Source organism: Zonotrichia albicollis, chromosome 11, assembly GCF_047830755.1.
Source record: "Zonotrichia albicollis isolate bZonAlb1 chromosome 11, bZonAlb1.hap1, whole genome shotgun sequence".
Taxonomy (NCBI): Eukaryota; Metazoa; Chordata; class Aves; order Passeriformes; family Passerellidae; genus Zonotrichia; species Zonotrichia albicollis.
In genome coordinates, this window is record NC_133829.1 from 4,610,539 (window position 1) to 4,633,308 (window position 22,770).

Consider the following 22,770-nt stretch of genomic DNA (forward strand, 5'->3'; position numbering starts at 1 on the left):
AAACATGGCAAACAACAAGAAAACAATTACAACAGAAAACAAGTGATTGGTTTATATGACTATCTGATTTCTAAAATTGTTTTGTAGCCTCCAACCTTTTATGAAAGTCTCACTGCTGGGGTCAGTGGGCTTTGGATGGACTTCTGCTTAAAGCAGGATGGGTCAATGGAGTGAAGAGATGAGTTCAAACTGATGTCACTGTCCAAAACACCCTGAGATGCATAAACCCCACACTTCGTATTTTCTGTGTTTATCTCCTCTTAATGCTCATCCCTGCAAATAACTTTTCCTTCAGATCCTGTGTCTCCTTTGGATGAGAAGACAGGAACAGATGAGCTGGAGGCTGAATTTTGGAGCCAAACTGAGCAGTGGTGGCTGCAGTGACCCCTCTGAAGGATGCTGAACTGCAGCAGTACAATTCCAGCTCTGGGAAGTTTTGTTAAGGATCCTCAGGTGTCACCTGGTGCTTACTGTCAGAATCCAAGCCTGCTGCATTTATTTCTTTTCCCTGGGAGGACACAAACCCATGTGCTGCTCCTCAGATGAGAAGAACGTGGCAGATCCTTCCTCTCTGCCTGTTTTCCACAGAAAGGCTCGCGTCCCGTTTGTCGTGGTTAATAGGATTAGAGCATCAGCCTTTCTGGAGGAGATTGAAATGCAGGGGAACAGTGCTACTGAGGTGTCTTTCTTCTCCTCCTGTGATGGGCAGAAGGACACACCTCCAAGCAGAGGGGATTTGTCTGGTGGGAGCAGGCAGATTATCTGTATCTAGTGAAACAAGGTGTGCATGGCAACCTTTGCCAGGGCTCAGAGCCAGAACCTACACTATAAAATAATTGTGTCACTACCTAACCAAGGCACTCTTCATGTTTCATTTATCTTTTGACTGTAATTGAATGGTTGAACAGCAAAAAAAAAAAAAAATGTAGACAAATTCCAGCTGTATTGAGATCTGTTTCTTTCTCTGCTACCATGGCCCATCATTAGATAGTTTCACTCTCTGTACAGAAGGTCAGAGAGTATAAATATAAATTGCATTTTGCATTACTTCTAGATGAGTGAAGCTGTCAAAGCAATAATATAAGCTTTCAGTCCCACATTCTACCACTTCTTTCCCAGTTTTTGGCCAGGAGGTCATGTGCAAATTGAACGTGACAGCCCAGACGACATGTCCAACAGACTTATATTGTTAGACATTTCTGCCATGGCACTCACCACAAATTAAACCCACGTCGGACTTGGAGCTCTTCAAGAGCTGCTAACAGTAGCTCAGGCTTCTTGCAAAAAAGTTTATGTCCATGTCAAGCCTGTGCAAGAATAACAGCAACTCTTTTGGAGGATCTTGTCAAAAAAAATGGAAAACACGAGGGGAAAAAATTCTGACAGGTAAACCTGAAAGAGCTGAGCACAGTAATGCAGACTTTAAGTTGTTTGAAAGGTGGGTAAATCTATGCTGTATGTGTGTGCTCTTCACTTCTGTCAAAACTCTCTCCTCCAATCTATCATTAATATGTAATATTTGGTATTTAGTGGATATTTTTGCTGTCTGCATTCAAAAAAGGGGGACCAAACTACTAATTTTCCACCTCTTTTTATGCAAGCAAAGTTAACTTTGTGTCTGTTGATAAAACACTGTGTACAGCAGTTAAGATATTGTTGATAACTTAGAAATAACTGTATATTTATAGCATTGAAATCGGCATGGGCAGCTTCCACTAGCAGCTATTTGAATCTAAAGTCAAAATTAATTTGTGAAAGTAGATGTTACTGAATATTGTCTTTTATATTAACTCAGAGCAGAGTTTTCTACAGAACACCAGAAGGATTAAAATTGAGGTTGTTGTCTTTAGCTGGAGTCAAATCAGGTGTCAAAGTATCTTTAGAAAGTTCTTTGTGCTGTGTACAAAGATAATGCTGAATGACAGTGAAACAAGATCGCTCTGAGGACAGAAAACCAGATTTCCAGCCCTTCACCTTTAGGTGTCTCAAAATGCAGCACAGGCTCTGAACAACTGAAAATTCTTAGCATCTGGCAGTGTCATGCTAAAGAGCTGGTGGTCTTGGTCCAAATCTTGGCAGAAAGGAGTTCACATTATAAATTACATTATCTGGCAAATCTTTGCAGCATTCTGAGCAGAGGGGCCAAGAGCTCACTTGGCACAGAACCTCCTGCTTCCCCTCATGGCAGAAATGTTCTCCCTAGATAAGGGCTGAGCACGGATCAAGAAAAGTCCCTGCCATTCTTGCTTTACGAGCTTCCCATGAATGAACAAAGAACTTCATTTTCAAGGACTACCAGGGCTTTCTCTCTCCATTTTTTATTATTTTTTTCAGAAGGACTAAACTTAGAGGGAAGAGTTTGAGCCCCATCTGGTACAAATCGGTAGGGGCTTTGCAGGCTTCAGTAGAGCTACACTGATTTACACCAGATGATGCTATTAGAGGACTGAACTATCCAACAATAATTATAAAAAAAAATGCCTTTGATTATGCATGTGCAACAACTATTTATGTTTACATTGCAGAGATTTGCATGTAGCACAGTGGGGAGTATTTTATCTCTTGAAAACATTGCACCAGCAGAAATAATCCACTGACATTCAAATGAGCAAAGAAATACCCGTGTTTTACCACAAGATGGACCATAAAGGATGTTCTTCATGTGTCTTTTTCGAGCAGATTTGTCAATAATCCTCAACTGCGAAGTTTATTCTAAAGAAAGAAAGATGGGACAAAAAGAAAAAGGTAAAAGTCATGTTCTGTTCCAGATGGTTGCATTACAGATTGCTCTGAACTCTGGGTCTCGGTGCAGCCAGGTGATCCTGCACTTGGGAAAGAGGGTGGGGGAACCAGGTGAGAGAAGGACATCAAAAATGCCCCACAAAAGTCAGTACCATACCTCACTGGCAGCATTCAAAGCAGATTTTCAAAGAATATCAACCAGTTCAAATCCAGAGTGAATTGGACACAAACCTATCAAAGGCAGAGATGGAGATAATCATGTGAAAACTGGGAGATTCTGCTGAAGCACCAGCCTGGAACAGCACAACAGAAATTACAATTGGGGTAATTACACTGACATTTAAGCTTTCAAAACAGAAAATGCTTAAAATATGCAGTAATATGTTGTATCTTTGACTCACAAGAGGAAAGGGAGATGAAAGCACAGGTAATATTCCTTTGATGTTTGAACTACATACTCAGGTCTCCTGCCTTGACTTCTGGGGTTTTTTTATTTGCTAATTGTGCTTTGGTAGTGCTTCGAAGGCATTAAATTCCTCAAATTAAGGCACGTTGCCCTACTCCAGATATAGCTTTCCTCTTGAGAGCCAGGGAGAAGAGTGTTGCTGGCATTTTAAGTTCAAATGCCCAGCAGAGAATTGGAAGATCCACAGACATCATTTCGATGACCCTTTTTCACCTTTGCATCTTCCTGATGAGGAAAACCAGGAGATTCTCCCTTCATACCCAGAAGAAGTAAATTTTATCCCACATGTGAGATTGCAGAGCACTGAACTCACCTGGATGGTTTGGCAAAGACTCCATTCTCTTGTCCTAAAAACACATTGCCTCAGTTTCCCTGTCAAATGGATGTGATAATGATGATCTGCCTCTTGGGAGCACTGTGAACAGCAATTTCTGGTTTTATTAGCTCTTCCAAGATGAAATATGTCACATAAATGGTCAGAGTTATTAAACTGGGCTTAATTAGCAAGGGCTTGATAGGAATTTCTATCATAAAAAGGTGTCTTTGAACACATGAAGGAGTTGGTGGAGTTGATCCTGGCCCAAGGCTTCCCTTCTGTGTGGCAGAGCAGCACAAGGATGGCAAAAGGGAAACCATCCCACCCATCCCACTGCATCCCTAAATGAGAGCCTAAGAGGAGAATACAAGGTGTATGCCCAGGATCAGTGTGAGACAGAAATCCCAATTAATTTCTGAAGTAAACAGGGTGAAAATGAGCTTCCCAAGAATCCTGACTGCTCAAAACAAAGTGAGAATTAAAAAACCAGACCCAAGTTCTAGCAGAGGAAATGTGACAAGGGGAACACAGGCTTACTTGGGAGCTTTGGAGCACCAGTCAGATGGGATAAATCTACTTTTGTATCTCTGTGGGTTTGGTTTTCTCTAAAAGCAGAGCTCTATTTTGATGGCTGGTTTGAGGGAAAACTAAGCTACTGTCATTAAAACCCAAACTGTAATCCTAGCAAATTAGCCAAACCTCCAGGCACTCTGCTCACCAGAATTTCCTTACCAGAGGAATCTGTCACTTTGTCACTACAGAATGAGGCCAAATTTTCAAAGATGTCTCTGCAGTGAGACTCACAGGTCTGGTGCTGAGCCATCAGGAGATTTGCATGCACAGTTTGGGTTTCCAACATGACAATAAGAAGTTTAACTCCAAACACAACTGTGTTGCACGAGTTGCATTAAAAAAAAAAAAAAAAAAAAAAAAAAAAGTGAGAAAAAGCCTCTTTTCATTTTCTGGGACAAGCATGAGTAAACTAAAGTGACAACTGTGCTTTTGCTTTACATTCAGGCTCCCTTTGATTTTTCGTGAGAGCTTGGACACCCAGAAGCTGCCTTCATAGGAGCTAAGCAGGAAAATAAAAGAAGTTTTAAAAACTTCTCCTGTGTTGAAATCAATGGATGTTGAGCACTGAAGGTTATGAATACAATTCTCCTGAAATTTTTTTGTGTTGATTACAAAAACTGCCTCTAGATCTTTAGGGGGGATATAGATGTTCAAGATATTAGGGGGCACAGTGATGGATGGTGATGGTTTTAAACAAAAATAGGTTAGATTTAGATTAGATGCTAGGAAGAAATTCTCCCCTGTGAGGGTGTGAGGCCCTGGCACAGAGAAGCTGTGGCTGCCCCATCCCTGGGAGTCTCCAAGGCCAGGTTGGATGGGGCTTGGAGCACCCTGGGATAGTGAAAAATGTCCCTGCCCATGGCAGAAGGGGTGCAAAGAGATGATCTTTGAAACCCAAACCACTCTGGGATCCTGTGGCTCCGTGATTCCATGAGGATGGATCAGTTCTGAGGGTGTGGGTGCAGCTCTCTGTGCCAGCAGGGACAGCAGGGCTGAGCTGGGTCACTGCTCACTCCCCGCTCCAGTGCAGGGGGCTGCAGGGCAGGCAGGGCAGACCCTGCAGGGCACCGATGTCATGTGTGTCTGAGCAGAGCTGGGCACTTCTGGTGTGGTTACAGACATCTCTGCCTTAGTGGCACCAGCTCCTGCAGTCTGCCAGATACATCAAGTGTGCTTCTAAATCTGGTGTTTATTTTTCACTCCATTTTGCCCTCCATCAGGATTGAACCAGCTGGGCACGCAGCGCTTCTCTTTCCAATTTTATCACTAACAGGTTTTGCTATGGCTCAGTTTCTTCTGCATTTTATGTGTTTTTAAATTGGTAGATGCTTTAATGATATTTGCAGCTAATATGTCCCTCCCCTGAGCCACATCCACTGCACTTAGAGTGTTCTATCAAATATCTGTGCCAGGGCTAGAGTGTCACAGGGTTTCGTCTTTTCACCCTGTCCAAAAGGGGAGTTTGGAGTGGGCCATCACAGGGGCTGCTGTCATACACTTCAGGTCACTCATTTACTTCCCAAATTAGTGCAGCCCCAAAGCAGGGTGTGCAGTCATGCAGTGACTGCTGTCCCAGTGTAAAGCGGCACAGCTGGGCACTCCAGCCTGGTCTAAGATCAGTTTTTGAAGCTGGGCTCTGCTTCCTACAAGTGCATTTTGTATGCACACTCATCTGTGTGTTTAAAGATATTTCATTATTTGTTTATGTATGAATTCATTGCATAAATGTTCATGTTACGTGATAAAATAAATTTAAAACATTTACAAATTTATCAATCCAGAATCTTTTTTTATTCTTTTTTTTTTTCTCCTCTTCTTTACTGAATGACTAATGAATAAATGTTTAGGGAACCTGTTTATCATGCAGAGAAAACTTGTATTCAAACCTTCTATTTATTTTTCTGTTTCACTCTGTGGATATCTTCACTGTGGGGCAATTTGTTTTTCTTCTGGGAGGATTTCTGCCTCAAAGCTTTTGGCCAGAATGTCATACCTGGGTTGGAGAAATCTTTTACAATTTAACAGAAAGAGATGTCATTTTTTAAAGCATCTTTAATTTCCAGCAGAAGAAATACATGCACATATGGGATTCAAGCTGAAACTCTCAGAGTCTCCTCTGCCAGAAGAGTTTGTTGGGGCTGAGGGTTGGACAAGTCAACCACAACCTCTTCCCTCTTGCAGGAACAACATCTGTGAGGAGGCAATGCCTGGGGTGACAGGAGAGACAGACAGGGGGAGCTGACCCTTAAACCAATTCACAGCCACCCCTTGCTTCCCATGCCATCTCCTCTAATACAAAATTTTATACTGTCCTTATTACAAATCTTGATTTTTGGCATGATTTTCAAATTGTTTGTTTGTTGGGTTTGGTTTAGTCTGTTTTTTTCTACAAGAGCTGCAATCCTTGGCATTATTTTCTGCAGCTCTAAGTAAAAAAAAACACACATCACTTTCTTAGCCCAAAGCATTCACTTTGCAGATGCCCCTTACCAGATTTGCTGTAATAAACAAATTTAATAAAATAATTTGTGTTGTTCTTGGGAAGGCTGAGGGTTAAGGAGACATTTCATGAATAAAATAATCCCTGATGTACAGATGAGCACGATCAGGAACGTATACTTTCATATACTTTACATGTACATATACTTTACACAATACTTCCTCTTATCCATACCCATTGCAGAAGCAACTCAAAACACCAGCCCAAATTTCAATTTATGGGCAGAAGAATTGCTGAGGAGATGGGGTTGAAGACTGAGCACTGCAAGGATCTGTTCCTCGGCAGACATTGTGCCAGCCAAGCTCTCACTCCCCTGCTTTGTCACCCATCTCGAGCTGCTGCTCTGGTGACAGAGCCTGGCACAGCCAGCCAGAACCAAACGTGGCCATCCCACCATGGTTCACATGCTCCGAGGTGCTGAGATGTCCCCTGCCAGCCCTGCTGTGGCTCTGCAGCCCCTGGCTGAGTGACAGGGCTGTGCCCAGGGCTCACCTGGCTCTGCCGGGCTCCCCGAGCAGGGGACACCAGGTGGTGCAAAGGCACCGTGCTGGATCCGGTGCCATCTGCCCTCCTGGCCATGGGCACGGAGCCTCTCGGATGTGCCAGGGAGTCCTGGCTGCCAGAGCAATCCCTCGCTGCTGCTGACAGCTTGTAGGAGGGACAGGACTGTGTCCAGATGGCCCCAGATTTTGAGGAGCTGCACTGAGAGATGGAAGCTGAACTCACCCCTCCCTGAGAGTGCTTTCTTCTCCCATATTCCCCATTTCCTGCTCCTGTCATCTGCCATCCCTGACAGCACCAGCACTGGCAGTGCCGCCCCATCCCCAGGCAGGCTGGCAGCCATCCCCACCTTCCCCAACCTGCCCTGCCTGCCACGTTCCCCCACCTCCCTGCTGAGGGCCAGCCTGGGCTGCTGGGTGCCCCTTTCTGTGTGCCCCTTTTTGGGTACCCCTTTCTGTGTGCCCTTTCTGTGTGCCCCTTTTCGGGTGCCCCTTTCTGGGTGCCCCTTTCTGGGTGCCCCTTTCTGTGTGTCCCTTTCTGTGTGTCCCTTTCCGTGTGCTCCTTTCTGTGTGCTCCTTTCTGTGTGCTCCTTTCTGGATGCCCCTTTCTGTGTGTCCCTTTCTGTGTGTCCCTTTCTGTGTGCTCCTTTCTGTGCACCCCTCTCTGTGTGTCCCTTTTTGGGTCCCTCCTTCGGGGTGTCCCTTTTTGTGTGCTCCTTTCTGTGTCTCCCTCCTCACCACAGCCTCCTGTCTGTCTGCCCATCCCAAAAACCAAGTGACAAATCCCTTTTCCCACCATGCTGTGCCTATCCTCCAGAGAGACCCTTTAAGCTGCTTTTTTTCCATCCTTCAGCAATATCATACTTCTTACCCTCCCTTCCCAAATGCCCATCTTCCTTCTTTCACGTATTTCATTATTTCTTACAAAATCTCAGTTTCTTTTTCATCATCTTGGATCCTCTGTTCAGCCAAAATTTGTACAACTGCCTCTTTTCCTCCATTCCCTCAATCCTCCCTTCACGGCATTCCTGCATCAGAGTCCTTCTTTCCAATCACTTGAGAAATTATACCGAGGTGACAGCTTTTAAAAACATTGCCAAGACCATAATGGATATTATGGTCAAAAGTAGCAGAAAATCTGTCTCTTAAGTTGTCCCTTAATTTGAAATGGACACTGAGAGTTTTTCTTCATCTGAAATTTACCCTGTAAAACTTTTGGATCGAAGGAGCACTTGCAATGATGTACATGGATAACAAGGCACATATGTAACAAGGCACATGTTTCCACACAAAACAACCCCACAAAAGCCAGAAAAAACCTCACCCAATTTACTCAGATTTGCTTTTATTTGGAATAAATTTGCTGGTAGGACCAAGAAGATTGCATCCTTTTTCTCCCACTAGCAAACAAGCCACGGACTCCCAAGATGAGAAATGCACCCCATCTCTTAATGGTGCAATTCAGGCCCATTTGTGAAGAAAACCTGCTCTTTGCTGCAAAAAAAGCCCTTCTCTCTCAGAAATCTCTTTGCTCTGGAAAATATTCTTTATTTCTTCATGACTTTTCTTTCGTCTGCTTCTTACTTATGACCTCCTTCTTCTTCTCACCAGTCACTTTGTCACCAGTGACCACTGATAGCAGCATCTTGAAATGTATGGCAAAATTCCGAGTCAGCCTGGTGGGTTTTTTCCTAATTTATACTCCTGTTATTTTACCTGGTAGAACCATGCAGCAGCTGATCATCAGTGTACCTTGGTGCTCAAATTCCTTGAGCAGTGTTGGTTGGACCACAGAACTTTACCTGGTTTGTTATTGGGAAGTTCATGAGAGCCCCTGTGGTTGATACCCCGTGTCCATCACCATTCTTGACTGAAAACATTGCTGCTGAGCTGGGTGGAAAGGAGAAATGACACTGAGGCCACAGCCCTTCTCTGAGTGCTGGTTTTGCAGCAAAATCTACTCTGAAAAAGACAGAAAGGGATCACGGAAAATTTCTAAGTGCTATAGAGGAAAGAGCTACCTTCCTTTTGCCAGGTTTGATTTCCAGAGAGGCACATAACTCCATTTTTCTGTGTATACACATGTATGCATACACACACCTGTGCCCAGGAGAAGAAATGTTCAGATTTCAAAGATTTAAAAACCAGACACAGTGATTTCTTACCAGGCTTTAGAGGTCCAAAGCAGCACAAAAATCTCAGAATCAATCAAATGACTGCTGAAAAAAACTTAAATGCTGGAGATGAGGGACAGCAAAGGAAATGATAACACTTTAATATTTAAACCAACTCTTCTTATTGTATACAGCGCTTAAGGCAAAGGAAAAAAAATTACAAGTTGAAACTAAGACTGCCAGGCAGAACAAAAATAAAATGCAGCTTGTGGCACATTGCTTGGTGTGTGTGTGAGCATCACACCAGGCCAGTGACCCTGAGAGAGGCTGGTGCTGCTCATTCCCATTCCTCCAAGCAGCTGCTCTCAGCCTCTGGCTGGGGAAGACCCTGTGGTCCATGGGGCAGGCTCCAAGTGACCGGGGGAGGCAGCACCAACTGGCAGCTCTGCAGTCAGCAGCACAAGTGGCAGGGGCTGGAAATGTGAAATGGATTGAAAAATCCTGCTGTATGGGGAGAAATTCATTTAACTCTTCAGTTCTAGTTCCATTGCTAAGACAGGATAAAGCTATGGGTTAAAATTACACCCAGAGAGAGAATTCTTCCAAAGGCGTAAAAACACCCAGAGTGCAGTGTGAAAATGTTCACAGGGGTTTTCGGATTGGGGAAGAGACGAGGATCTGACCCCATGTTTCAGAAGGTTTGATTTAATATTTTATGATATATATTACATTAAAACTATAATAAAAGAATAGAAGAGAAGGTTTCATCAGAAGGCTAGCTAAGAATAGAATAGCAAAGAATGATAACAAAGGCAGCCGTCTCAGACTCTCTGTCCGAGCCAGCTCACTGTGATTGGCCATTGATTAGAAACAACCACATGAGACCAATCACAGATGCACCTGTTGCATTCCACAGCAGCAGATAACCATTGTTTACATTTTGTTCCTGAGGCCTCTCAGCTTCTCAGGAGGAAAAATCCTAAGGAAAGGGTTTTTCATGAAAGATGTCTTCGACAGTGCAGTTTTATAGATGAGATGTTCAGCTGGCAAATCTACCTTTTATCACGTTAAATTTAATGCAATCAATTTGCTACAGTTAATAATTTGTGTGCTAGGCTTTGTGGGGCCCTCAAATGAAGATCATTTTGTGGGTCAGGAGTGGCAGCTTCAACCCTCTCCTCACTGGGGGCCTTGGGAGGATGAAGCCATTTGTGTGTGCTTGGATGTCCATGCATGAGCAAAGAGAAACCAGCTCTGCAAAGGCACCTCCAAACGAGGATTCCTTCTGCCCCATCCTCTTGGTCAGAAATGGGCTTAGAAAATGAAAGCAGAACTGCTTTTATTGCTGCAGGCTGGTTGGCTTGACAGTCCCTGGTGAAACGATGCCCAGTATGGACCAGTGATACCCAGGTGGGGTCTGCAAGGGACATAATTTTAACAGAATAGATGAGAAAGGGATTCATGTCTCCCTTACCTTCAATTTCCACTTCTTTCTCTTTGGATGCATCTATTAAAATTGAGAGATGTCTGATGAGTGTAAGCAGGTACTTGGCATAAACCACCACAGGATTTTTGAGAAACTTGTGATAATCTGCAGGACCCGGCCATCAACCTCTTTGTGAAGCATTCAAGGCAATACCTCATACAAATCTCTCTAATTTAATCCAGACTAGCTGAGACTGGGCTACATTCAGAGCAATGAAAATCTGGTTGAAAAGCCACCACCAAAGCCGAGCAACAAGGGGAGCAAATTACCAAATCAGCAAACCTTGTGCAGGTGTCCCCTGGAGAAAGGCTGGTGAGCTCCCCTTTAAAGGCTTGTTTTGTGCAGGGGAAGGCTCTCACCTCGCAGAGTAGCAGTTCTGTCACAGATTAATAGTCTCTTTCCATAGCAACACCTGACCCTCTCCTCCCCTTGCCTTGATTATACATACATATATACATATATATACATACAGACATATTCCCTGTCTGGGGAAAGAATGGACAGCTGACAATTTTCTGTGCCATCAGCACAATGTAATGAAAGAGAGGCTTAAAAAAAAAAAAAAAAAAAAAAAAAAAAAGAGAGAGAGAGAGCTGGAATGCTACTTCCAAAAAAAGAAATATGGGGAGTCACAGGATCTGCAAGCGTGTCAACAGCACAGCGAGGTGTTACCAGGAGCTTCAGACAGGATCCTGCAGCTTCCTGAAGAGCCTCTGCTGCATCAAGGATTGAATAAATGTGGGCGACAGCACTTTGGAAAGTGGCCACTGCTGGGGCAGCTGCAAGGAGGGCCAGGAAAAGGCAGATGCCTGCTTGGCCCCTCTCAGGCAGTGCTGTAAAACTTGGTCTGCAAGTGCCTGGCTGAAATCCCAGCTGGGCTGGCATCATCCCTGGGCACAGCCCTGCAGATGAAAAGCACACACTTGGGGTTGGAGGCAGAGACATCTTTCATGACTTCCTTCAGCCCGTGGTGTGCAGGGTGGCTCGGGCAGGGCTTGGCCTCCTGCCACCTCCTGCAAGGAGGAAAATACAAATTGAAGCAAAAGCCCTGCGCCTAGAATAACAGGTCATGGGAATGAAGTGAGTAGGAGCTGGAGAGGAAATTCTTTCCAGAGAAGGCTCCATTAATAATATTGTATTTACAAGAAAATTAATTTTTCACAAAAAACTGAAGAGTTCTGTTTGCAAAACCTGAATTTGTGCATGAAGCCAACACATTTCCAATGAGGAAAATGTCCCCAGGTCCAGGGGTATGCTGTACCACCATTCAGAGGCCACACAAAGCTGCTAATAAAAATCAAAAGGGGGTTTTATCCATCCGTTGATAAAGCAGCTGGCACAGGCAGTGTCCACCAGCACTGAGTATGGACCAGTGCAGGGGATGGGTGACACTGAGGTGTTCTCAGGGCGACAAAGAACATGTCCCTCGTGCCTCTTGACCACATTTAGAGGGTATGGAAACATTTGGAGGAGGTGAATCCTATAGGAAAAGGTTGGAGTAAAAGCAGATCCCCTGATCACATTAACAGAGAAACAAAATGCTCTCGTAGAGCTCCTGAATAAAAAATAAAACTTGCACAGGAAGAGGAGATCGTGTTTAAGAAATCCAGTATGGAATGGATCCACATCCCAGGGAGAAGGGAACCTGCAGGTAAATTGGAGGCTGGCAGTGACCCAAAACTGCTAAAGAGCACAATGCAAAGCATCGAGTGCCTGCTACTGATACTCCAGTGATCTGATGTGAAGAAAAGATATTGCCCAGGGGAGAGAAAAAAAAAATCATTCCTAGAGGCCAATAGATTAGGCAGTGTTTGTTCCAGCTGTGAGGAGCAGGAGGCAGCCCATCAACAGACCAAAATATCTTTGCATCTCTCATTAGGGCTGATGAATTTTCCCTTTTTTCCCCCTCTGATGAAACAGATGTCCAATTCATCACATCTGAAACATTTTGTTTCATCCCCGAAGATCTGGACTCCTCACCCTGGGGCACTCCCCTGCTGGGGCTGTCCCTGTGAGCTCGGGGGCCTTGGGGCTGTGGGTCAGGAGGGATTCCTGGGTTCAAGGCCAACAGGAGTGTTCCAGGGGAGGCTGGAACAAAGGGGGGTTGAAATTCCCAATTTGTTAACCTTGTGGACCCTCTGAGGCTGCTCACAGCCACAGGAGTTAAAAAGGATGGGGAGAGGTGAGGGGAAAAAAAAAAAAAAGAAAAAGAAAAAGACATTGCATTCCTTGCTTGATGTTATTATCCCAGGGCCATGGTGGGCTGGGGACCACTGGGACACAACAAAGAGACACTGCAGACATCAGAGTGCTCTGATGGAGGGTCCCACCTGCTGAAGCAAGCACAGATCTTTGACTTTGTAATCCCAAGCTCAGTCAGGATGTTGTTAGACCCATGACCACTGGGCCTAAACCAACAGCAGGCCCCTGGCTGGTAATTTCTACAGATTATATTGATAAAATAGAAGATTTCTTTGAAGCCAATGAGTATTTCTGCTCAAACCATCCTGGAAAACCACATGTGATGCATTCCCTGGCATTCATGTGCATCTCTAATGAAATAAAGTCCATTAAAGCCAAAGCTATGTTCAGCTGTGTTGGAGAAATAAAAATACACTCATGTAATGTGTAAAAAATCCTTCCAAATTAACTAAAACTAAAGAAGCTCACAGATAAAGGTAGCTTCTATAAATATGATTGAAATAGTTAAAACCTAGAAAGAAAGAAAGGGTGACTTCTATAAATATGATTGAAACATAAAAACCTAGAAAGAAATTGTTAGCAGCAAAATTTGATGGATTAAAACTCTCACCAAAGCATCCTCACTCTGTGTAAGCTCTCAGCCTTGCAGCTGAATTAAGGGTTATCTTCTACAAAGATAACCAAACCTGATGTTCAAAACTGAAGTGAAAAAATAAACTCACAGGCTCCTTCAAAATAACAGTTTGAAATATATTGTTCACCTTTAAAATCCTGATAATTATGACACTTTTAAGCCTGGGAACCCAGGAGAACAAATTACAGTCCTGATGTTGAGCTGCAATTCCAATTCAGAGTTCAGATTTACAGTAGGGAATACAAAACTAAACTGGAGTTCTCACGAGTGTAAATAAGGATAAATCACAAGAATCATCCTCAGCTCAGCTAAGAGAACAAAGTTTCAATCAGAAGGCAAATTTAATTTGGTTTATCGTTCCCACCACACCCATTGGGCAGAGTTAACCCAGTGTCCGAGAGGGATGGATGGAGGGATGGAGGGATGGAGGGATGGAGGGATGGAGGGATGGATGGATGGATGGATGGATGGAGGGATGGATGGATGGATGGATGGATAGATGGATGGATGGATGGATGGATGGATGGAGGGATGGATGGATGGATGGATGGATGGATGGATGGATGGATGGATGGATGGAGGGATCGCTGCCCTCCACGCCCTTCCCTGCCAGCCCCGAGCGCTCGGAGGGGATCGGGGCGGACCCGGGGCTGGGAGGGCGCGGATGTTCCGCGGATGTGCCGCGGGTGTGACGCGGATGTGCCGCGGGTGCAGGACCCCCGCCACGGCCTGAGAGCGCAATTAGCATTATCTTGATGAATTTCTAGCCAGCGAGTCCTTGCTGTGCCTTTCAGAAGTCGCAGGGCACTCTGTCCCCATCTGTTACTTTATGATTATTACTTTACTATTTTTTTTTCTTTTTTTTTTTTTTTAATAGTAATCATCGACCTGATATAGATGGCTGGGGGAAAGGGGGGGTGATGTGGCTCCTACAGCGTCAATCAAAACTCTTTCTCCAACCCTCCCCACACGACCACTTTCTATCTCCCAGCTGTACTGGCAAGATGTTCTTAGCCAAATACATGATTCTATTAATGAGCACTTATATTTGCTAAGGAATGCAAATTCTTTCTCTCCGTGTATTATTAGCTGTATCAGAATGTTTGTCCTTTCAGTGCTCTTTGAAGTTGAAGGAGGAAAGGCTGCTGTGTGGCACTGAGAAGGGAAAAAATATGAGAGAGAGGAAAAAACACTTCTAACTCCTAGGGGTTTTTATTTGTTCTCTTGCCAAAACCGCCAAAGGTAGCAAAAGTTACAGAAATTATTTAAAATCTGCGGTCTTTTCCCTCCAAATTAGATAGATTTTTTTCCCTACTGATCATTCCCTTTTCATAATAATGCGATCTAATGAACAGCCTGGTTTGAATTTGCTTTATAAAATAATCTCTCAGATGCTCCAGAGAATCTATTACGCGTGGGATGGAAACAAATCCAATTGCTTCCCGAACATGAGAACAGCTCTTTTCGGCGCTTTGGGCTACAAACGAGAACCCTCTGCACCTTCTCCCCCTGCTCTGCCAATTTGGGGCTGATGGAGCGACCCGCGGGGCTGAGCGCGGTGTCCGCTCCAGCGGGAATTCCCGAGGGATGCGCAGGGCTGATTCCGGTGCCCGCTCCAGGTTCCAACCGGGAATTCCCGAGGGCACTGCAGGGCTCAGAGCGGTGCCCGCTCCACCGGGAATTCCTGCGGGATGCTCGGAGTTTATTCCGGTGCCCGTTCCAGCGGGAATTCCCGCAGAATGCGCAGGGCTGAGCCCGGTGCCCATTCCAGGCTCCAGCTGGGAATTCCCGCGGGTGCTCAGGGCTCAGAGCGGTGCCCGCTCCAGGCTCCAGTCGGGAATTCCCGCAGGATGCTCGGGGCTTATTCCGGTGCCCGCTCCAGAGGGAATTCCCGCAGGGTGCGCAGTTTGCGCGGCCGAAGCGCCTCTGGCTGCGGGCTGGCAGCGGAGCGCGGCCGCGGGGGATCCGCAGGGATCCTCACCCACCCCAGGTCCTCACCCACCCGAGATCCTCACCCACCCCAGGTCCTCACCCCGAGTGAAGTTTTTACTCCAGGGTGTAAAGCCGGAGGGAGTTGGGGGGAAGGGGATGGATGAAAGGGGGCCCCCGCGTCAGCTCAACTTTTGTCATGTATCACTTTTCCTCTTGAAAGGTGTTATAACAGCAATTCAATTACAATAAATAGTGTACATCATCCTCACAGCTGGAAAATTCTGTAACTAACTGTGACCAAACGTTGTAAAGGAATATAGCTTAACCAGTACTACTTTTTTTTTCCTTTTTTTTTTTTTTTTTTTTTTTTGGTGCTGACCACAGGTTAATTAATTTCAAGGAGCTTAGTATATCTAAACAGAAACACACTGTGATGCTGGCAAGAAATCATAAAATATAAAACGTGGAATTAGGGAGATCATGTGAAATCTCCACAGCAGCAGCGTTTGGTGCCTGGGAATAATTCTGGCGGTGCCTCCCCTCCTTTCCCGGTGCCCCAAACCCACGGGAGGCACCGAGCCCTCTGCAAACAGCTCGGGGCACGGCTGGCACCCTCAGTGGGACACAATGGGACACCCACCCGCGGCTGGGGCTGCGTGTGCCACCCGCTGGCACCTCCAGCGTGTCCGTGAAGGGGACACACTCGGGGCATTCTATACATTACAGGCCGTACCTATAGATTCTGGTTAAACACTCGCTGCCAGCGTGGGATTAACCCCGTGCAGGATGCAGTGAGAGTTTCATCTCAAGGCTGCGAGGTGCTCATGGGAACAGGGGTGCGAGAAAAGCCCCAAATCCCTCCCCGTGTGAAAAACCCCGGGGAAAATCCGAGCGCAGCATCTCTTTCCACTCTCGGCACCACCCGCTGCCACCTCCCGCCGCAAATGGGGAGATTTCAGGAGGGTTTCATTGATTTGGGGGTGTAGGGAAAGGTGCTGTGTGCCGTGGGAGGTGTTTGCAGCCCAATGCGTGGAGTTGGGGTGGTTTCACAAACAAACACGCGTGGGGTGAGGAACAAGGGGTACCCCCGGAGGGGAGCGGGATGGGGCCCTGGAAGTCACATCCAGCATCCAGATCCAGCTGGGACTGATCCCTCTGGGATGTCCTGCGTGGCCGTGGGGCAGCAGGAGGGGAGGATGGGTGATGGAGGCGGGGCGGGATGAATATGGGATGGGGCATCCCGGTTTGGGAATTCAAACTAACACACTTCCCTCTCCCTCCCGGAGTTACAGAGACAGGTGGATTTCCCTGAGGAAAGGAGACAGGATGGGGGCCCCTCCGCCAGCTCCTGCCCCGATTTAGGGTCTCTTTCACCAAATCATCATGAGAATTCCCTTTGTTTTCCATGTTTCTTAGCTAGCTGTTGGCCACGCTTCAAAAAAAAAAAAAAAAAAGAAAATCAGGAAAAAAAAAATTAAAAAAAAAAAATAATAACCCCCCTAAAATCCACTCTCAGTTTGTGAAAACTTTATTGGGGAAAAAAAAAAAAAGTCATTCCACGGATCGTCCTGTTTTTCTTTAGAAAGGGACAAAACACAAATCGCCGCTTCCAAATTGCAATCGGCAGCGCAGAACAAAGGTCCGAACCCCCGCGTTTTGCAGTTGTCAGGACAATCTTGTCCATCTCTGGGGTGAAAGGAATACAAATTCCCCCCTCCTCTCGCTCAGCCCGCAGGAGGGGGCATCACCGCTCCAACCCTGCGCCCACCGCCCTCCCCGCAAGCCGCCTCGTTAATATTTCAGTTTTCCTCCTCTTCCCAAGTAAAACTTTGAGAGTTAAACTCGTGCCCCACGTCCTTGCCCGGAACGGCAACGATTTCCTCCTGCCAAGTTCGTTTGCTGCTTTTCCTCCCCTCCCTCCCCTCTGACCAGGTACGAGCTCCCCGCAGCGGGACGGGACCTTGCCAGAGATTAAAAAATATCCACGAGATGCGAGCACAAACGTGCTGGTTTACAGGGCAGCTCCGTGGCAAAGTTAGGACTCCTATAATTTTTTTCGGCTTTTTTTTTCCTCTTAGAATATAATTCGGCAGAAGCTGGAATTTATGCTGTACATGTGGAAAAATTCTCGGATTTTTTTTTCCCCAAGCAGGGAATTGTTCTTAAAAATTGGCTTATTTCTGTTTCTCTACACTCCCTGTAGAACGTTTTTGATCTTGCGTCTTTCTAATTCTGTTTCTCCAATTTTCTGTCTTTACTTCCCCATTTCTAAAGTTGCACCCGAAAGTCCGGATTGCAAACACGTCACCATCCAGGTACAGGCACGGGGGCACAAAAACCCGAATTCTCCTCATTCTGGTTCATCTTTTCAGGGAGAAAAAACAAAAGCTCCCCCCAAAAGATATTTCTAATAATCCTTTGAAACAACCCATTTCTGTATGTTCCAATTAATTTATTTTAAATTCTTTAGCCTTGTTTATTATTTTCAAAAAATTGCTTCCACTACCGCTTAGGTTTATTTTTGTGAGATAACTCTGAAATATTCCCAGCAGAGCAAAATACACCCCAAACGCATCCCTCAAAAGTTTTTTTGTTTTATTTTTCTTCACACCCTCAAGTTCGTTGTTAATTTTTTCTCTTAAAGTTCTCGTCCTTCATTTAGAAAAAGTGGGGCCCACGAAAAATGAGGGGGTTATTTGTTAATTAACTGGCTGCTTCAGATGGCAAAGGAGAAAAAAAAAGAAAAAAAAAAAAGAATGTTTTGTTCATTATTGAGATGTCATTTGCCAGAGTTACCACTGTCACATTTGGGGAGGAGCGGGGGAACGGGAAACTTTGGCTGTTTCACACACAGACTTTGTTATCACAACTTTAACAATGTAAATATCCTCATTTTAGGCATTTTGCAGAGGTTATTTTCTGCTTCCCAGCATGGCAAGGGTGGTTATGTTTTATTTCTGAAAAGATTGTGAAACTTCGGTTACTCAGTGAAGTCCGAACCCTTTTTCATCCTTTCCAGGGACAAAAAAAATCCATCTTTCTTGTAAATATTTTTTTCTTAATAAAGAAAAAATTATATATATATATATATGTATATATATATATATATATATATATATATATATATATATATATATATATAGATAAATGGTCAATTACCAAAAGCACATTTTTGCTGCTTCCCTGTCCTCTCTTTACCTGATGCAGCACAAACAGCACACACGGCACCACAGAAATTGATTTTAAAATATCAATCCCGCAAAAATCCATGCAGGATGAGCAGTACGGGGCACTTTTCACTAATTCTTAGGACCTTCTTGCAGAGCTCCCAGGAATTAAATGCAAACTGGGAAACTTTGGGGCGGTTCGAGGTGCCAAGCACTCGCCTCGGCGCTAATTAGGACAGAGCATCCCGGCAAGGTCCGGTTTCCAAACCCAGCTCGTTTCCTTTGGAAAGTTACCCGCATCATTTCTTTTAGAAACCACAATAATTAGACCTGAGCTAACTACTCTTCCTCCTGGTCAACAAATCAATAGCAATTAATTTGAAATAGCTGAGATGATAAAACACTTCCTATTGCACCTGACCTTGCCAAAAGAGCTATAAATAGAATATACTGAATATATGTTTTAACTCAATTCCCGTTGCTTTAATCCTTCTTTTGCTGTTCTTCGGCTCACAAGACGCTTCTAAATTTTCTATTTCTTTCCGATTTTATAATTTATTTTTTTCAGACTTTAAACATACTTTATTAGAACCATTTAATGTTTTTAATAAAACAATAACCGTAGGAGATGTTTGTAGCAAAAATCATGTAGTTACATTAAGTTCGAGTAAAAAATATATCTCGTGGAAGAATATAGGATGAATGATACAGTATTAGACACGGATATCCATGTAGCCAGTATTTTATCACTTGTGCACACTGTTTCAGAGGACCTGGATTGATCTAAAATTGAAATTGTAGAGAAGAAGAAGGTGATGGGGTGGGAGGACTGCAAAGGGAAGAGATCAGAAACGTTTAGGTGTGGAATATTAATTATGAAACACACAACTCTCTTCACTTTTCTTTGCTCGGTAAGAAAGCCTCGTCTTCCCCCGCTCCCCCTCTTGCTCCTTCTCCCTCTCTTTTATTGGAAAGAGGATCCTAAATTCCTTTTGACTGATAGGAAGTTACAAGACAAGATGCTATTTTCCCTTTCTTTTCTGACAACTCTGTCATCCCTGGGATCATAGTCATGTCAGAGTGCCTGTCTGGGAGAAGAAGAAGAAGAAGGAAAAAAAAAAAAATCAGTGGAGCCTGTGGCCATCTTTGCATCAAAATTTTCCAGACCTCTATTTTTGATTGTGATCCCGCTGATCTGAGTTTGAAATGCGAACACAGCAAAGCCCCTAAGCCTTCAATCGTGTGAAATTTTCAAAAGATCTCTAGAAGCAATCTCAGGCTGTCTGACCCCTGACAGGCGGAGATCTCTTTATACCTCTCTCTGCCAGCACTTCATTTGTTGGAATATCTTTCAGATTTGCACCTCCAGATGACAACCTGAGTGTTTATTATGTGTATGAATCTGAAATCTTCACTGCAGTACAAAGGAGACGTCTTAAACATCATGTTTAATTTCAGATCATAATTACCTGCTCCTCTTTTGCTTCTAATTATCTATTCCTCCTTCCTCTCTGTGGCATGTTGATATTTTGTTGATTCTCCCTTTTAATCAGCCTTTCTTCCTTACTTTTTTTTTCTTTTTTCGTATTACTTTAGTCCACGGGGGAATTAAACATGTCACAGTGGACACACACATCATGCCTATGTGGAGAGATAAAATTCCAGCCATGACTGCCTGCTCCCTATGGCTCTCTGTATATACATGGATGTGCTCTGGAGAAATAATAACTATTCCTGCCATTATAATCCAGGTTGTTAGTATGCTTCATCTCCCATTAATCTTTATACATCAGTTTAAATTGGCAGCAGTGTTTATGTTTTGTCCCGTGACGTAGCAGCAATGTCATTTGATAGCAACCAAAGCAGCCGGAGCCCTTTAGCGTCCCTCCTTTCAGGAAAGCAGGAAGGGAGGGGGCGAGGAGGAATGGGAAAAACACAAATAATGTATTAAACAAAACACCCCCAAACACCTCTAAGTTTCCCCCTTTTCTTTAAGGGGACGTTTATGTCTCCTTCCTGCCCTCCTGTTCACCTGTTTTAAGAAACCCTGTGTTGTCCAGGCTCTTTGGAGAGGGAGATGGAGGTGGTGGTGCCGATCCTGGTTATTTTTACTACATTTTACACTGCTGGCATTAAAATCTCAGGTGGAACGGCCGTCCATTGAAAGCATGGTGGGTGCCATCCCGAGTGCCCAGCTCGCTGTCACAGGCTGGCTAAGGCAGAACCCCGCCTTGCTCTACAGCTAAAAAAGGGGAATAAATGATTCCTGTGGCATGAAAAAGCCCGCAGAGGTGGGAGGCTGTGCGGGATCCCCGGCGTCCCCGGCGACCTCCCATCTCTTCCAAGGTGCTTAGGAGTTGAAGATATTTTTTTTTTTCCTCCCTATGGGGATTTCACATCATTTGTCCCTACCCCGATGCTGTAGACCTGTGGTGCTGCTCTGCTGAACTTATGAAAATATCTCCTCCTTGGCTGAGTTTGCCCCGAAAACGCTTTGCCTATGTGTTCAGCTGTTTCTGTGTTTATCCATTTTTCCCATAAAACTTGTATTAAAACAAAATGTTACTTTTCTTTCTCTCAGGAGCTGTGTATAGAGACCCTCCCTTTTTGAAATAGACCGCAGGGACTGTCATTAGATCAGATGGCAAGCCTTTATAGAAAGTGTTTTGCATAATTACATACCAAAGCCAGAATAGTCACCCTCACATTTTATGGGTCACAAACCATCAACAATTGGCACATTATTGTCCAAGAAACCCAGTCCATTCACTGATAGAGAAAACTAGACTGCCTAATCTAGAACTGAAGAAGATTGAAATTTCTTCTAACAAGAACCCAGAGAAGATTATTTTCAAACTGACAACGTGTTTACATATAGTTATAAAGTTCAGAGGACCGGTGGGGAGAGAGAAAGGGTATAAACCACTAAACATGATTAAGAATCGCACAGTGGCCTAATATAGATGGTTCATCAAAAAGGAACAGACTGAAAGCTCCCCCCCAACCCCGCCCGCCCCCCCCGCCAGCCCCTCTCCTTTTCAGATCTGTTCCCTTTTCTACCGTTGTGATTCAGTAATTAAGATATTCTTATTTGGACAGACAGCTCCTCTGGTAACTGAATAATATTAGTTCCCTTTGATGTCAAACTTTTGACAGTTATCACACTAGCATTGGGCAATTTAGCACAAATGCCCTCTTTTTTTTTTTTTTTTTTTTTTTAAGGGGGGGAAAAAAAGTCTTTGAAGAAAAGTAATAAGTGTGATCGCTATCAGCAAATGATGTAAATCTCAGTGGACAGGCATCCCTGGGTATAAATTACATTTTGTTGTATATAATGAAGCGAGTTTTGTTTTTACCTCATTCCCTTATCAACGTCCAAAATTAAGGCAATAATCCCACTTCCTTCACACCGATTCACCACAGTCCCTCTTACCACCCCCCCCCCCTTGATTATTTTCTTTTTGCTTTCACAGGAAAATTGGACGGTTTTCCAAGCCCTCCCTCCCTGCCTGCCTGCCCCGTTTCCCACCCACCCAGCGCAGCGCGGAGCCACCGGCGCTGCGGAGCGGGGCAGCGGCCCCGGCCCGGCTCCGGCTTCACCTGAGCCCCTCCAGCCTCGCCCTGGAGCCCCTCCTTGTGCCACGGCCAAAAAAAAATACCCAGCCACCCAACAACCCAAACCCCGCAGCCCTTCGCTTGTGGTGGATGGCATTGGCAGGGTGGAATAATAATAATAATAATAATAATAATAATAATAATAATAATAATAATAATAATAATAATAATAATAACAACATTTAAAGTGAGTTCCCGAGCTGGATTTTGCGAGCCCAGCTGGCTGGGAATAGAACCAGTTCCTGCGAGGAGCGGTGAAGTGTGGGGGGGTGTGGGTTGCAAACATTGCAAGGTCCAGTTTGGGACTTTGGGAGAAGGGGATCTCCTGGGGGCTGATCGCCTCTCCCCAGCATCCCCTGTCCCCGAGCAGGAGCTTCTCAGTGCAGCTTTAGGGATGAGCCCCCCACTTGCCCCCCCGGTACCGGGTGGAGATGGGGTACAGAGATGGATTTATTCTGATTTATTCCGCTTTTTCCATCATAACTTTGGCGGAGGGGGGCGGGGATGGGGGGGAATGAATCCA

At 44.7% G+C, this 22,770-nt stretch overlaps 2 long non-coding RNA genes across 6 annotated transcripts in view; one reads left to right on the forward strand and one right to left on the reverse strand.

Annotated features, from left to right (window-relative positions):
• Positions 1 to 4,471, forward strand: part of LOC106629238 (uncharacterized) — a 62,916-nt gene extending 58,445 nt beyond the window's left edge. For all 3 annotated transcript variants that reach the window (XR_003379403.2, XR_003379405.2, XR_003379404.2), the window contains one exon: positions 296 to 4,471. This is a non-coding gene — a long non-coding RNA (uncharacterized LOC106629238). The remainder of the gene's footprint in view (positions 1 to 295) is intronic.
• The window catches only part of LOC141730562 (uncharacterized), a 32,802-nt gene continuing 11,166 nt past the window's right edge, over positions 1,135 to 22,770 (reverse strand). Inside the window, exons 2-3 of one of the 3 annotated variants that reach the window (XR_012582088.1) lie at positions 2,900 to 11,710; positions 1,135 to 2,712 (exon numbers count right to left, since the gene is read on the reverse strand). This is a non-coding gene — a long non-coding RNA (uncharacterized LOC141730562). Of the gene's footprint in view, positions 11,711 to 22,770 lie in introns of all 3 variants that reach the window. The other 2 variants (XR_012582087.1, XR_012582086.1) reach the window with 2 other exon arrangements.